Below are 14728 nucleotides of genomic sequence, written 5' to 3'. Positions count from 1 at the left end.
TATTCCTTTAGAGTATTTAGCTATGTATTTTATTTCTTGTAATGTGTAACTTTGTTGGTGCAAGTCGATCCTGTTCCCTTTGTATTTTGTTTACTTGTTCTTCATGTTTAGGATCATAAGTTGTTTGTAAATTATTTTTCTAGTTTGTTAAGCTCGGTAATTAGCTGATCTTCCTTTTGCTTTCCAATTTTTTTAAAATAGGATGATTTTTGGATCAGGAAACCTCTGATTGTTGCTTTACATGCCGCCCATTGTATATCTGGGGAAATATTAATATTACTGAGGTTGTTTCTTAGTTCTTTTAAGAGATCAGATATACCTTCAGCCATTTCCGTTTTAAGTAAAATATTATTGTTTAGGGTCCAATTACCTCTATGGTGCTTAGATGTCTGTAATGTGTCTATCCAATTGATCTCTAACTTTATTTTAGAGTGATCTGATAGGTACCTGGGTTTGCTCACATATTTTATCTTTCCTGTTGCAAATTCTTCAGATATTAGGAAGAAATTAAGTCTAGCCCATGAATTGTGACATCTAGAGAAATGCATATAGTGACTATCATTCCTTATATCCTCACCAAAGGAGATACAGCCCAAGAGGAGAAAGTCTGAGATTAGATCAGCAAGAGCCAGTGATGGTTGGTGGTCATATTTGTTTGTTTTATTCAATCGGTCATTATAGGGGTCTATCACTGAATTCCAATCTCCACCTATTATATGATAGAGATGTGGGTATTTACTTAATAGGTTGTGGATTTCAGTAATGAAGTTTTGTTGTTTTGAACATGGGCCACATACGTTGATAAATAAAGTTGGTTTGGATAGGCTAGGGTTTAATGCAGTGAAGTAACACCATCTCCCATTTATATCTGATTTAAATTCAACTATGGTTCCTTGAAATTATTTTTAATTATGGTAGCAACTCCTTTAGAGTTCAAGCTATCCCCAGAAGCGATGATGTTTTTTATCTATTTTCTATTTATATCCCCTTCCCAGTCTTCTTTTAACATATGTGTCTCTTGAATGAAAAAAAGATCTGCTTTTGCTTGATATATTAGATGCATCAGTAATTTCTTCTTTTTTTTGTCTTGGAGTCCCCTCACATTCCATGAGTTTATTGTCCACATTTAGTCATTTAAAGTTTGTACTTCATTTTGTATGTATTAGTTAAGGATGTGTGTATGTAAGTGTAGTATGTTATATCCCTTTTATTGTTGTTTTGATATCTTAGATACATTTCTTGCTTCATTACGATCCTATTAGTTACTCATTTTTTAACTACGGTAGTCTTTTGATATTCAGATCTACATGTTTTCCTCCTCCTATTATTTTTTTAGTTTGTAGTCTACTTTAGCAGCATTTATCCCTACCAAAACTAAATCCGTGCATTTTTTCCTCTGTATTTAATATGTGCCACATAGTTGCACACCCCAATACCTTCCACGTTACTCCTCTAACTGGAAGGGATTGGTAATGAAAGGCTGTTAAATGAGTCATTTCTGTGTCACAGGTTATGAATTTGAAAGTGTAGCCTTTGTAGTTAGACAGTATTAGAAAAATGAATTTTTGCTCGTACATGAGCTTATATACACTCTTGTATTCATCCAAGACTTGTCATTCATCAGTAAGCACTATTATCCCATTCCACTCCTTTATGGTTCTTGTTACCACACGTCATATTTTTATATTTATTGGTATCTATTCTTTAACTTATTGTTCTCTATATTGTAACAGTTAAGTATTCAATATCATAGTTCTGTTATTCCTAACATAGTATTTATTAGTAAATTGTAATAATCTCAAGTATTTTGATGACTGGCTCAGTATTATTTAATAGTATAGATTCCTCTGGTCTACTCTATGGTTATTGATGTCATTTGTTGGTTCATTCATGTTTGAGCAGTATGTCAGCATTCATTTGATAGTACACTATAAGTTATACATTTCTATAATAGATGACAAGTCTATTTGAGTTGCCATACTACAGAATATTTCAACATTAAATTAATGGTATTTTAAATGATATTAATGCATATACTTCCTTGGTTATTACAGCAAAATAAACTAGGTTCTTCTGCAGGTATATCTATCTCAGTGGCTCTGAGATTGCTATTTAATAATTTTACAGTTTAATAGTTTTCTGAAAGTTTTTAAAGTAGTGTGCACATCAGACAGACATGATCTGTGGAGCGCTAAGATATTTATCCATTTGTTAGGCTGAAAATGCGGAGACCTCCACCATTCTATGAAATGTAGTACAGTCTTGTGTAAAATACTGCATACTTTTAGTGAGCTTACACATGAAGGATATTGTATATTTTTCTGGTGGTGTGCAGCAGGCCACATCATTAGAACAGGGTTGCTATCTTAGGTCCTAAGTAGAAGAAGTCAGTTCTATGTTTACTTAGCTCAGTTTAGAAAGTGTAATGAAACAAGTAATAACCTTTTATGAACTTAAATGTGCAGAATGTAATAATTGGTAAACGCTTTCAAAATTGACAACAATATTACAAATCTATTACAACAATATTACAAATAGGTTATATTCCCAAGATTAGAGTTTGTGTAGTAATAAATACTCTGAAGAGAGTTCCTGATATATATAGAAGAATATTTCTTAATAGAATGTGCAGTTATTACTTTTCTGTATCCTTCTATGACTAATCCTGGCCAGGATATCTTTGTTAATATTTGTTCTCGTAAAACGTTATGCATAAAAAGTCATGTTGACTCAGCTAGACTGTAGAGAGTTATGTACAGTCTACTGCTAACCCTGAAGCTGTTGTCCGGTATTACCGTATAGTGTTCTGGCCATCTTGATCATGTTAAATACAGTGTTCTTAGATAGCCTTTATCATTCTGCCAAAATTTATTATGTATAGTTATTGAGATTTGTTTTTTATGTATATTTCGAGCACTTTTACGAGTTGTGTTTAATCTCGTTTTTCCGATCATCATGCTGCATGGTGCATATCCTGCAACACATTCTTTTGAATTTCTTCTTTCCTCCCCTTTAAGACAGAGCAAAAAAAAAAACCCTTTAATATCAGTAGTTTCAGTTACCGTTATCTAGCGGAGGCTGAAAGGGAGCAGAAAGATGCCATATCTTGTGTTATTCCTTTTCCCTTTTTGCTTGTTTGGATAGAACTGAAGGCTTTGCTATTTGCAGGGTCATATTTGCGTAGCGAGGAAGTAGATGCTGGTGTTGCGTAGGTGTGCTACCTGGGACGCTTCCCTTCACCAACCTGTTCCCACGTCTCAGTTCCCACTGGTCTACAGTCAGCGTATATTTTAGATATCAGTTTTTAAACACTAGATGGGTGGATTTAAGCTTTGAAACTGTATAGAGACATTGGAGGGACACTTGCAAGGTTTCTTAGGGACAAATATTCATTTTCTTGAATGCATTACAGGATCGCTGATGTTCACGCATCTGGAGTTTTGCCAAAGGATTTAACAAAGGCTGTTTTTGCTTCTTTAGGTGAGGTTGCTACATATTTGGTATCATTGTGCACGTAGATAAGTGTGTTGGGTATCGCATCTAAAATTTTATTTTGCGCTTGATTAAGTCAGCGCAGAAGGGTGCTAGATTTTGTCTGCATTTCTTGATTTCGAGTGGAAGATGTTGCAAAAATGTTAGTTTAATGCCACTCCAGAGGACAGACTTTTGCTTTTTGGTTGCTGCTAAGATTTTTTGTGTGTCCTGAAAATTGAGCAATTTCACATATATCTGTCTTGGTGTGTCTGAGTCTTGCCTTTTACGTAACGAGGGATGGACTCTCTCAATTACTATCTCCTTATTTTTGTCCTGTTTTGGTACCAGATTATCAAATATTTGTTTGATTACTGTTGGGAGTTGACTGTTGATATTTTTCTGGCAGCCCTCTAATCAAGATGTTATTTCGATGGCTTCTAGCCTCCAAGTCTGTTATTTTCTGTTGCATTTCTATTATCACATTGGTTTTGGCGCCAATTTTGTCTTTGAATTTGTTTATTTGAAATTCATTATCTTGAGTTTTAGATTCAATAATGTCCATACGTTCTGCTATTTGGTTGATTGTTTTGCCAAAGCTGGACATCTGTTCAGAGAGGTTTTGTATAGCTGTTTGGAGTGGAAGCAAGGCTTGTTTTAGTTCCTCCACGTGGAAGCTGGTTTCAGGGTTTTGTGTAGCCATCTGTTTGGATGTATCTTGTTGTTTAACTATTTTCTGTCTTTTGGAGACCACATCCTTTTCAGGTGATGCTATGGCAGACAGTTTTGTTTTGGTAGTTTGGGTTTCCATTGTGTCTATTTCCTTTTCTTTTGGCATTTTGAAGTTTGACCTCTGCAGTGGCTTTGAGTTTGTAATACAGTTCAGTATTTTGGCCTGAGGTTTCACTTGTATAGCTTTTTGTAGCTGAGCAGCTAGAAGATTAACTTTAGCAATTCAGATAATTTTGCAGAAATATTCCTTTAGGATATCAATATTTCTTTAGATTGTCTTCAGTGATATCTTGTTCTTCTTCTTGTTACTGGAGATTTGGTTTTTGGTAGGTAAAGTTGATTTTTGATACAAAGCTTCATGGGTAACGTGCTCACTGAATGTTCACCATCTTGGATCTCCTCTCTGCTTGTGTTTTGATTTTCTTACTTCATCTTCACTATCCCCTTCCAGTTAATCAGTTATGTTTTCTGTCTGCTATGTGCATATTTTTTGCTGTTTTGCCTTATTCATTCCTTTATATATTTCATTATTTTTCATTTTCACTACACACAGTTGCTTTGCAGACCCTGTTTTTTTTGTCAGAGTTATTTTTTATCTTTTGCATTTTTTCCTCTGTATTTAATATGTGCCACATAGTTGCACACCCCAATGCCTTTAATGTATTTTGTATTGTATTCTTATTTTCCGTCACTGTTTATTAGGATAAAATCTCTCACGGCAGTCTCATGCACCATCCGGGTATTTAAATTTTGGTGTATGTCTGCCTGTATTTTTTTTTTCATTTTTAACTTTTTCCACCTTCCTGTTTCTTGCATTGTAAATAGTATTGCCAAGACCCTTTACCAAATCCTGTATTCCCTTTTTACATATAGCTATTCCTTCATCCTCTTAGCTTTTCTCACACACAAAAAAGTTCATCATAGGCAAGTGAATGGCGTAAGAAATGTTATTTGTTGATACATTATATATTTCTTAGTTTTTCTGTTGGGATTCCACACATGGCTGTGTGATAGTACTTCTCCCAAGTGGGTGGTCTTCAAGGCAACCCTCTTCAGCAAGTCATATCTTCCCTTGTCTGTGCTCTTCTTCAGTGCAGTCTGCCAGTTGTAGCTCTAAGACCTTATAGTGTTCTTACAGACGTCTGACAGCAAAACAAGATCCCAAGGGTTCAAAAAACCAATAACTACAATGAAGACCCTTAAGAGCTTCTTACAGACCTCCAGAGATAACTTTGTTGCTGGTTGCAGTCATTTCTGTCACCAAGTAATACAAGTGCTTATTTGCCATCTGCATTCCAGCTAAGCATAGAACTGCAGAAGTTTTTCAGACTCCTCACATTTTCTCATAGGCATGCAAATTTTTTACTGGCAGTGACTCATACCTATGTGGACAGTGGAAGAACGTGAATTTTCCCTTGTGATTTATTAAAAAAGTAAATTAATTTCACAATTTATTTCCCCTACCATCAGTTACCCATGGTGGTGGTGCTGTGGTAGCGTTGTCGCCTCACAGTAAGACGCTGTCCGGTTCGATTCTCAGCTAGAGCGTCTTCTGCGTGGAGACATGCGTGAATGGGCATACCTTCGTTGAAGGTTGTGCGTCAGGCCTGGCAAGCTGGTATGTAAAAATCAACTGCCAATTATTAGTGGACTGGAGTTCCGCTGTGGCGACCCCTAACTGGGAAAAGCCGAAAGACACAAACAAACAATTTCCCCTACCATCAGTTGGTACTCTGTACAAGCTTACAACTGGGAATAGAACCCAATCAACAGTGCATCTATAGCATACCTCTCAACCTTTTAGAGCAAGAAATCTGGACAAACCCATTAATAACGAGGGGGGGGGGCAATGATACAAAAATAGGGATGCATTTTAAACATTGCTCATCCAAGTTTAGAAAGTTGATAGAATATCAGATTTTACATTAGCATTATTTTTTCTAAAGGGTATAAAGTCTAAAACTCAAATGTCTGTCATTATTTTCTAACTTCAATCCTCCATGATTCACCAATGATTTGCCAGAAAGCCAAACTTTTATGAGGAACAGACCAAGAATATGAGGCAAAAATCTGGGCATTCTGTAAAAATCTGGATGGTTAAGAGGTGTAATCTATACTTACCATCATTTCACTTTATTTCAGAACAGATTTTTATTAGAGTTCAACATACTGCCTTTACCTTGAAAAGTTTTCTGTTTATTTTTCATCTGGAGGCAAGATTGATGATTCTGCATTTAGTGTGAATAAAATGCACTGACCCCAACAAGAATGTATTTAAAGTTGCAACAGTAGAGTGCAGATGACTTCGTTATAAATCATAAACAACATTGGAAATTGTCCGAAGGCACTGCCAGGGATGTATCTGTAAGGTTTTAAACTGTGAGCTTTTAAGGAGAGGAAATATTTATCTAATTAAAACTTGTAACCTACACCATGCTGCAACTTGGAAATGTTAAAATAAAGAATCTTAGACTATCCACTCTCTCCACATCTCTGAATGGGATCGGTCCATCTCTAGATGCCAGTATGTCAAATAGCTCTTCTCAAGCAGCTTGGACTCCTCCCCTATCTCCCATGAAGGACCAGATCTCATTTCTCCTCAGATATTGTTTGCTGCTTTAGGGTCAACAGCAATATCTTCCACTGCACATATAAGTAATACAATTTTTCTATTTTAGCATTAAAAAGTATCCAGAATTGTATAAACTTCTATGCTTGTGTAATGTAGCATGCCTTTTCTTAGCTATCACAAATGTAATTTTTTAGTTCTTCCTCCTCTCTCCTTAACCTAGGCCTTAGTCATTTCTAACTGTTTTTCTGAGGTAAGATTCTAAATTTATGCAATTCATTTTTGCTGCTAACAGCATATAATTACTTGTCAAGTTATTCTGCTAACAGTATAATTGTTTCTTAGCTTCAGTCTGTATTTTTGGGTGAATTTATTTGGCTTTCTTGGTTTACACTTGTGTGACCTTGTAGTGGGTTCATAGTTTGGCTGCTTTTGTCCAACATCCTTTCCACATTCTGCAAGTAATAATTTCATATGCCAGATAACCTCATTGCTGTTTTACATTACAGTTGGTATCCCTTCACTTACTACAATAGAAAAGGTCTCAAGGTTCAAGAAATGTGGTCATTATCATCACAAGATCCCATCCCAGGGCACCCACAATTTATGCATGGTGTGCCTGGGGCCAGATCATCTAAAAGAACAGTAGGACCTTTGCAAGTCCTTGAGGTGCAGAACAGGGAGAAGCCCAGGAAGGAACTGTTATTAAAAGCCCCTCCTTCACAATGACTCACAGAATAATAATGAAGAGAGAGAAAGGAGAAATAAAGGGCTAAAATTCTGTTGGAAAGTATTCTGTCTCCGATATCTCCCAGCACTGGACCACAAACTCCCACTCTCAAGACATCAGTGAGACCCACCCTCAAACAGAATCCCTTCAAAGTCTATTCTTTTTTTTTTTTTTTTTTTAAACATCTTTATTAAATCACAGTTGAAGGGCGGCCACAGTGGTGCAGTGGTTAGCATTGCTGCCTCACAGCAAGAGGTTCTCCGGTTCGATCCTCGGCTGGGGTGCCTTCTGTGCGGAGTCTGCATGTCCTCCCTGTGGTCGCGTGGGTTTCCTCCGGGCACTCCGGTTTCCTCCCACATCCCAAAGACATGCTGCAGGTGGATTGGACACTCTAAATTGGCCCTAGGTGTGCGTGTGAGTGTGCCTTCTGTGGAAGGTTGGGCGCCGGGCTGGCAACTCGACACTGTAAAACTCCACTGCCATTCAATGTGCGGACAAGGTGATCCGCTGTGGCGACCCCTAACCGGGAAAAGCCGAAAGAAGAAGAAGAAGAAGAAGAAGATTAAATCACAGTTGAAAGAATGACACAGGTACACATACATTAATAAGAAAATAGTGATATGTCTTACTGTTTTCATGCACTATTCATGTTTTCTTTTTATCAAACAGTCACTCCAATATAACACAAATTGATCAATTCCTACCATTCCTTAATCCTCAGTCCTCCTCCTAAACATTATTCTGCATGATTATTCCCACAAAAGTCATGTGACATAACTTTGAATGTAGGTAGCCTGAAACCATCTACTGTGTCTGACTCTGTACTACCTACTTAGTAATACATTTACTTTTGTCTAACCTCCTTGTAAGTGATTCAGCAGCCTACCGTGGATCACACGGACATACCCCCCCCCAAGTCACCTTAGTCCCAGATACTTTCACAGCGAAAGTTATAAGTGATCTGCTCACCATTGCTGCCTGCTTTCTTCATTCTCACCACTAGGTGGCAGCACCCACTAACCAAATGCCGGTGCAACTGTAATGTTACCTGGCTTCCCTCCTATTAACCTGACTACTTTTCTTAAGAGCCTGTATTTTATTTTATTTTCTCTCTCTGTCTACAATTTGGTTTTCTCACCCCCCTGTACAACATTAACTATTCAACTCATAACATCTCTTACATCCCTACAAAGTACTCGTCCTTTTCTGGTTCTACATTTACCATACCTGCTAACCTTTCTATATCATCAGCAGTAGTAGCTGATACTTTTTCGCTGTTAATCTCTCCCTCCTTTTGGTCTTCTCCGCTCCGTTCGCCCTGCGGGCTCACTCCGCTCCCCTATCCCACCCACCCCCACTACCTCGAGATTTATACCCTCTTAGCCACTCCTACTTCCTCTCCAACCACTAAACATGCCTTCATCTTCCTATCCCCGCCCCCATACATAACATACCTACATCACATTTCTCCCTCCTCCTTACTCAACACCTACATTGCCTATCATAACCCCAACATGTTTGTAAAATATTCATCCCTCTCATTTCAACTACTACTCCTTCTCAACCTTACCTACATCTACTATATTTCCGAGCCTAATCTCATCACCCACACCCCACTCCTACACACAACCTACCCTCACCACACATCACAAACCTACTATTACAACTCCATCTCTCTTGAACTATATCCCATCAACCACAACCTATGTTTTCATTATAAACTAATCCCTCCTCATAAAATCTCATCACCCACTCTCCCCTCCATATCCTCCACTAATCTCTCAACTTACACCTCCCAAGCAAAACAATCCATATACCTCTGCTACTTAACTCAACTTCTAACTTCCATACTTTTATCTGGTGATATACACCCCAACCCAGGCCCAAACCTCTCTTCCTCAGTGTCTAAATCCATCCTATTTGCATCTCTCAATGCACAAAGCTTAACTAACAAAATTCCAAATCTACATGCCTGGCTACTCCATAACAAACCAGGCATCCTAGCCATTTCTGAAACCTGGCTAAAACCTCATATAAAAACGCAGAGATAGTACCACCCAATTACTCTATCATCAGAAAAGACAGAACCCATAAAAAGGGTGGTGGAGTAGCTCTACTCTACTCATCCTCCCTATGCATAACACCTTATAATAAAGTTATTCCCCAGTTCGCTAATGCAGAATTAATACTTTCTCATCTTCAGTTAAACAAACACAAATATATATACATAGCCTCCCTTTATATATCCCCTGGAGACAATATCCCAATACTCAAAGAGATCCTCTCCTGGGTTTCAACTAATATCTGTAATGAAACTATAATCATGGGAGACACCAACATTAACTGGTCCTCCATTCAATCCCCTACTCACTCCCTCAACATCAACCTATATAACTACTCCCAACTCATCAACTCCATAACTAGGCCATGCAAAGACCTCACTAGTGGCAACATCTTAGACTGGATTCTAGTCTCCCACCCTCACTACTATCCCAATAGTGGAACCCTTCCTGACTCCCTCAGTGACCACCTTCCCATCTTCACTAGATGTCTTCCTTCCCCCTTACAAGTTACTCATAATTACATCACTACCCGATGCCATAGAAACTTTAACCCAGAAGCTTTCTCTGACTCCCTAAAATCACTTAACTGGTACCCTTTAAAAACTCTACCCCTTGAAAATGCAATCACTCACTTTAATACTACCTTCCTAAATCTTCTAGATACTCATGCTCCCTTAATAACCAAAAGAATAAAATAGAAATCCACCCCCTGGTTAACAAAAAACACGCTAACCAACATGCGACTTAGAGACAAAGCCTGGACACAATACCAGAGGAACAAATCTACATCTACCCTCAATGAATACAAAACTCTTCATAACTCTGTTAAAAAGCTTATCTCAGCAGACCATTGAAACTACTTTACCTGACTTCAAAGCAACCACAAAACCAACCCACAAAAGTTCTGGAGAGGTATAACTGCCCTCTTAAAACCTGGTACCACAGAAAACCCAATCCCTTGCCCAAATGTACAAGACACTGATCTTGCCACTCAATTCAACTCTTTCTTCATAGATTCTATTTCCAAACTTACCTCCTCTTTTTCAAACAACAATCCACCTACTAACTCCACTTCTCCTCACCCATCTCCCCCTACACCTTCTACCCTCTCAACCCCCACCTTTCTACATTAAACCTATTCCTACTTCTACCATAAAAAACTCCTACAGAAACTAAAACCATGCACCAGTGCCCCTGATAACATTCCCTCATACTTCCTCAGCATAGCTGCCAAAGCCATTGCCCTCCCTATCAGTATCTTAATCAACCGCTCTATCCAAGAAGGTATTGTTCCTCAAATCTGGAAAAAAGCTTACATCATTCCTCTGCATAAAGGTGGAACTAATACTAATATTACCAACTTCCGTCCCATCGCCATCCTCTCTCCCATTTCAAAAGTCCTAGAGAAATGGATCCATCTTCAACTTCTTCCACATCTCTTAGACAACAACCTATTAACTCCTACCCAGCACGGATTCAGACCCCATCATAGCACCATGGCAGCCCTCCTATCCTTCCTAGAAACTGTGAATAAAGCTAGAGATTCTGGTCTCACTGCACCTACCATCCTACTCGATCTCTCTAAGGCCTTTGACACTATCTCTCATAACCTACTTCTTACTAAGCTATCTAACCTAAACCTTTCACCATCATCCCTTATTTGGTTTACCAGCTATCTCTCCAATAGGCAACAAGCTGTCAAGTGGAAGAAAGCCACCTCCTCCTTTCTCAACACCCCCACAGGTGTCCCACAAGGTTCTATATTGGGCCCCCTCCTCTTCAGTATTTTCATTAATGACTTCTTCCACTCTATCCCTCTTGCAAACATTTTATTCAATATGCAGATGATTCCACAATCATCTGTGCTGCCACATCCATCCTAACTCTTTTAAAGCTTACTCAAGATGCCTTCTCCACCACAGAACAGTGGATGAAAGACAACCATCTAGCACTCAGTGCTGCTAAAACTAAACTAATGATATTTACTCCGTCTAAAACTTATAACTTTGATAGAAATTTATTCTCCATCACCAGCCAAAATAACACACCTCTTGAGCTGGTATCTGAAACCAAACTACTAGGAGTCCAAATCGATGACAAGCTTAAATTCAACCTCCATCTACTACTAAACATAAAAAAACCCACAAAAACTTGGCATGCTCTACCAACACAATCGGTTCCTCACCTCAACTACTAAGCTTGCTCTCTTTACTACATTTCTCCTTCCCTCCCTTCTCTATGGTGCCCCTCTTCTAACAAACCTACAATCATCTCTCAAAACCAAACTGTCCTCTTGCTACAATAAAATAGCCAGATTCGCCATCAGCAACAAATCATCAACCCATCACTGTGAACCTCTCCACAAACTCAACTGGTTAGAACTTCCCAACTACCTCTCCTATACTCAGCTCACCTATGCTCATAAACTCATATTCCAGCCATACCTCTGTCCCTCCCTCTCAACTACCTTTAAAATGCACCACACACAAAGACTTCTAAGATCAAACAATCAAAACCTTATTGAAGTTTACAGACCCCTCCACCCCCCAGGACAAAACCTCCTGTCCTTCTCACTAGCACGCCTATGGAACTCCCTTCCCTCCTCCATTCGTACAATTGCTAGCCTCCCATACTTTAAAAAATCACTTCACTCTCATCTAACATCCACATGGGAATGCTCCTGCTCCCATCCCTCATAACCTACTCTCAACTCCTTTTTCTCTTTTCCCTCTCACAAATCCCAGATAGCAAATTCATGCTGCTTGTAGTATACAACTCCTTATTTGTACCTAGCAATTTCTTAGCCTACTGCATCTAACTACCTATCCTTAATCCCACTAGGAAAAAAAAATCTATTTTTAATATTTTTGCATTTATTACTTTGGATTGAATTATGTTTGATCTGTTTTATAACCAGAAATTGTACAATGTTAGTCTCTGTAATCTTCATGTAATCTATGTGTGGAACTTAATCTTTGTATAATCTGTATGTGGAGCTTTTCTCCCCAGGACTCCATTGAAAATGGGTTCTTTAGGCCCAATGGACTATCCTGGTTAAACAACTGCAAATAAATAAATAAATAAATAAATAAATAAATATATTTCTATGAAATGTGTTACTTATGCTTTCCAACGATCCTGCTTCCAGCTGTTGCAGCTCCTTTACAATATTAGTACTCCAGTTAAAAGCTGGTTTAGACTTTGATTTTCAAATAATTGCTTTTTTGGCAGCCAATAACATTAAACTTAGTAAGACCTTAATATTTCTAGACAATTCAGATACTATTTCCCAGCTCAAAAGAATAATTTCCTTATTTACAACCATTTTCTCCCCCAGCATTTTTGATAATTTTAACAATTGGCTAAAATGTTGGTGTCATTCAAAGGGGATCCAGTGTCTATCAGCCTGGGATGACATGCTCGACAAGCCACGTTGCTTTGCTAGGGACGGCTTGCACCTGTCACCACTGGGCTTTTGGATACTGGCAAAGGCTCTGGCCACCCCCATAGTGCCTTTTTTAGGCAAGGCTCAAAAGTCAAACCCACCTCCATAGACAGCACAAGGTACAAGAAACTAAGGGTAATGCTGCTAAACGCCAGAAGTCTTAACCTCAAGATGCACGCACTCGAAGCTCTCCTCAGTATGGAGAACATCGATATCTGTGCAGTGACAGAAACCTGGTTCAAGGCTCCAGAGAGCACCCCAGCACTACCAGGTTATACCTCATATCATGCTTTTCGGCCCCAAAACCCAGACCGAACCACAAAAGGAGGGGGAGTTTCCATATTTATCAAGGATATCCACACCTCCAGGTTAGTGGCATTGCATGAAGTATCGGAGACCATCCATGTGCAACTAACAGTGGGCAAAATTGCTTTTCAGTTTATAGCATCCTACAGACCACCCTCTCAAAGTCAGGAATCCCACATGGCTTTCCTGAAAACATTTGAGAACATGAAGATCTCTCCGAACACCATTATATTGGGTGACTTCAACTACCCAAACATAGACTGGGAGCACTACTCAAGCCCCAGCACCTTAGCCCAAAGGTTCCTGGAAATTATAAACTCAAATGCTATGGAACAACTAGTCACCACTCCCACAAGAGGGGATAACATACTAGACCTGATCATTACCAACATGGGGACTCTATGCTCCATACCAGAAGTATATCCTTCATTGGTAAGATCAGATCATAAATTAATTTCACTGGATATCCACATCCCGACCCCACCCCCAGCCCAGAAAACCACAGTGAAAAACTTCTCAAAAGTGAACTTCTCACTTCTCAAAACTGAAGTGAAATCTTTCAAGGCCCCAGGGCCAGTGGAAACTACAGCCCAAACTGCAGAATCCTATATAAATGCATTCTACGGACATCTCCAGGAATGCATGGATCAAGCTATCCCAAACAAAACCAAGACCCAATCATCCAAAGGCAGGCATCCAGTCTGGTGGACCCCAGCCATAAATAGACTGTACAACAGAAGGAGGAAGATACTACATGCTAGAGCAAAATCCCTAATAGGGAAGGCATCTCTGATCAGTACTAGCAAAAAATTATGATCCCTCATAAAATCCTCCAAGGCCAGCTTTGAGAGAAAAATTGCACAGGACACTAAAGACAATCATAAGGCTTTTTTCAGTTATGTTAGGAACCTGGGATGCAACTCCCAGACTTGCTCTGAGTTGATTCTAAATGACAAAAAATACACTGAACCCATAGACATCGCCAATATCCTGTCAGACAGGTTCAGTGCAAACTTCTCCACCCCCTCCCCCCCAAAAGAGCAAGTGTCTATCCCGGCAGGGGGCTGCCTCCCAAACATCTCTGATGCTCAGGTGAAGACTGCCCTCTCCAAAGCAAAAAACACTGCTTCAATGGGACCAGATGACATCCCGGGTTGCGTCCTACATGAACTCCAAGAAGAACTAATCCCTCAAATAAAACAGCTGTACAATCTCAGCCTCAATACAGGATATGTGCCCACAGAATGGCATACAGCAACAGTGGTCCTACTCCACAAAGGTGGAGCCTCCACGGACCCTGGAAACTATCGCCCCATAAGCCTGACTAGCTTAGTCTGCAAGGCTATGGAGAGGATCATCATGGAGCTCATAAACAAAGACATTGGGGACCTACAGACACTAGATCCTACCCA

Source organism: Protopterus annectens, chromosome 4.part0 (genome assembly GCF_019279795.1).
Source record: "Protopterus annectens isolate FY-2018-M chromosome 4.part0, PAN1.0, whole genome shotgun sequence".
Classification (NCBI taxonomy): domain Eukaryota; kingdom Metazoa; phylum Chordata; order Ceratodontiformes; family Protopteridae; genus Protopterus; species Protopterus annectens.
Note: the sequence above shows the minus strand (reverse complement) of the source record.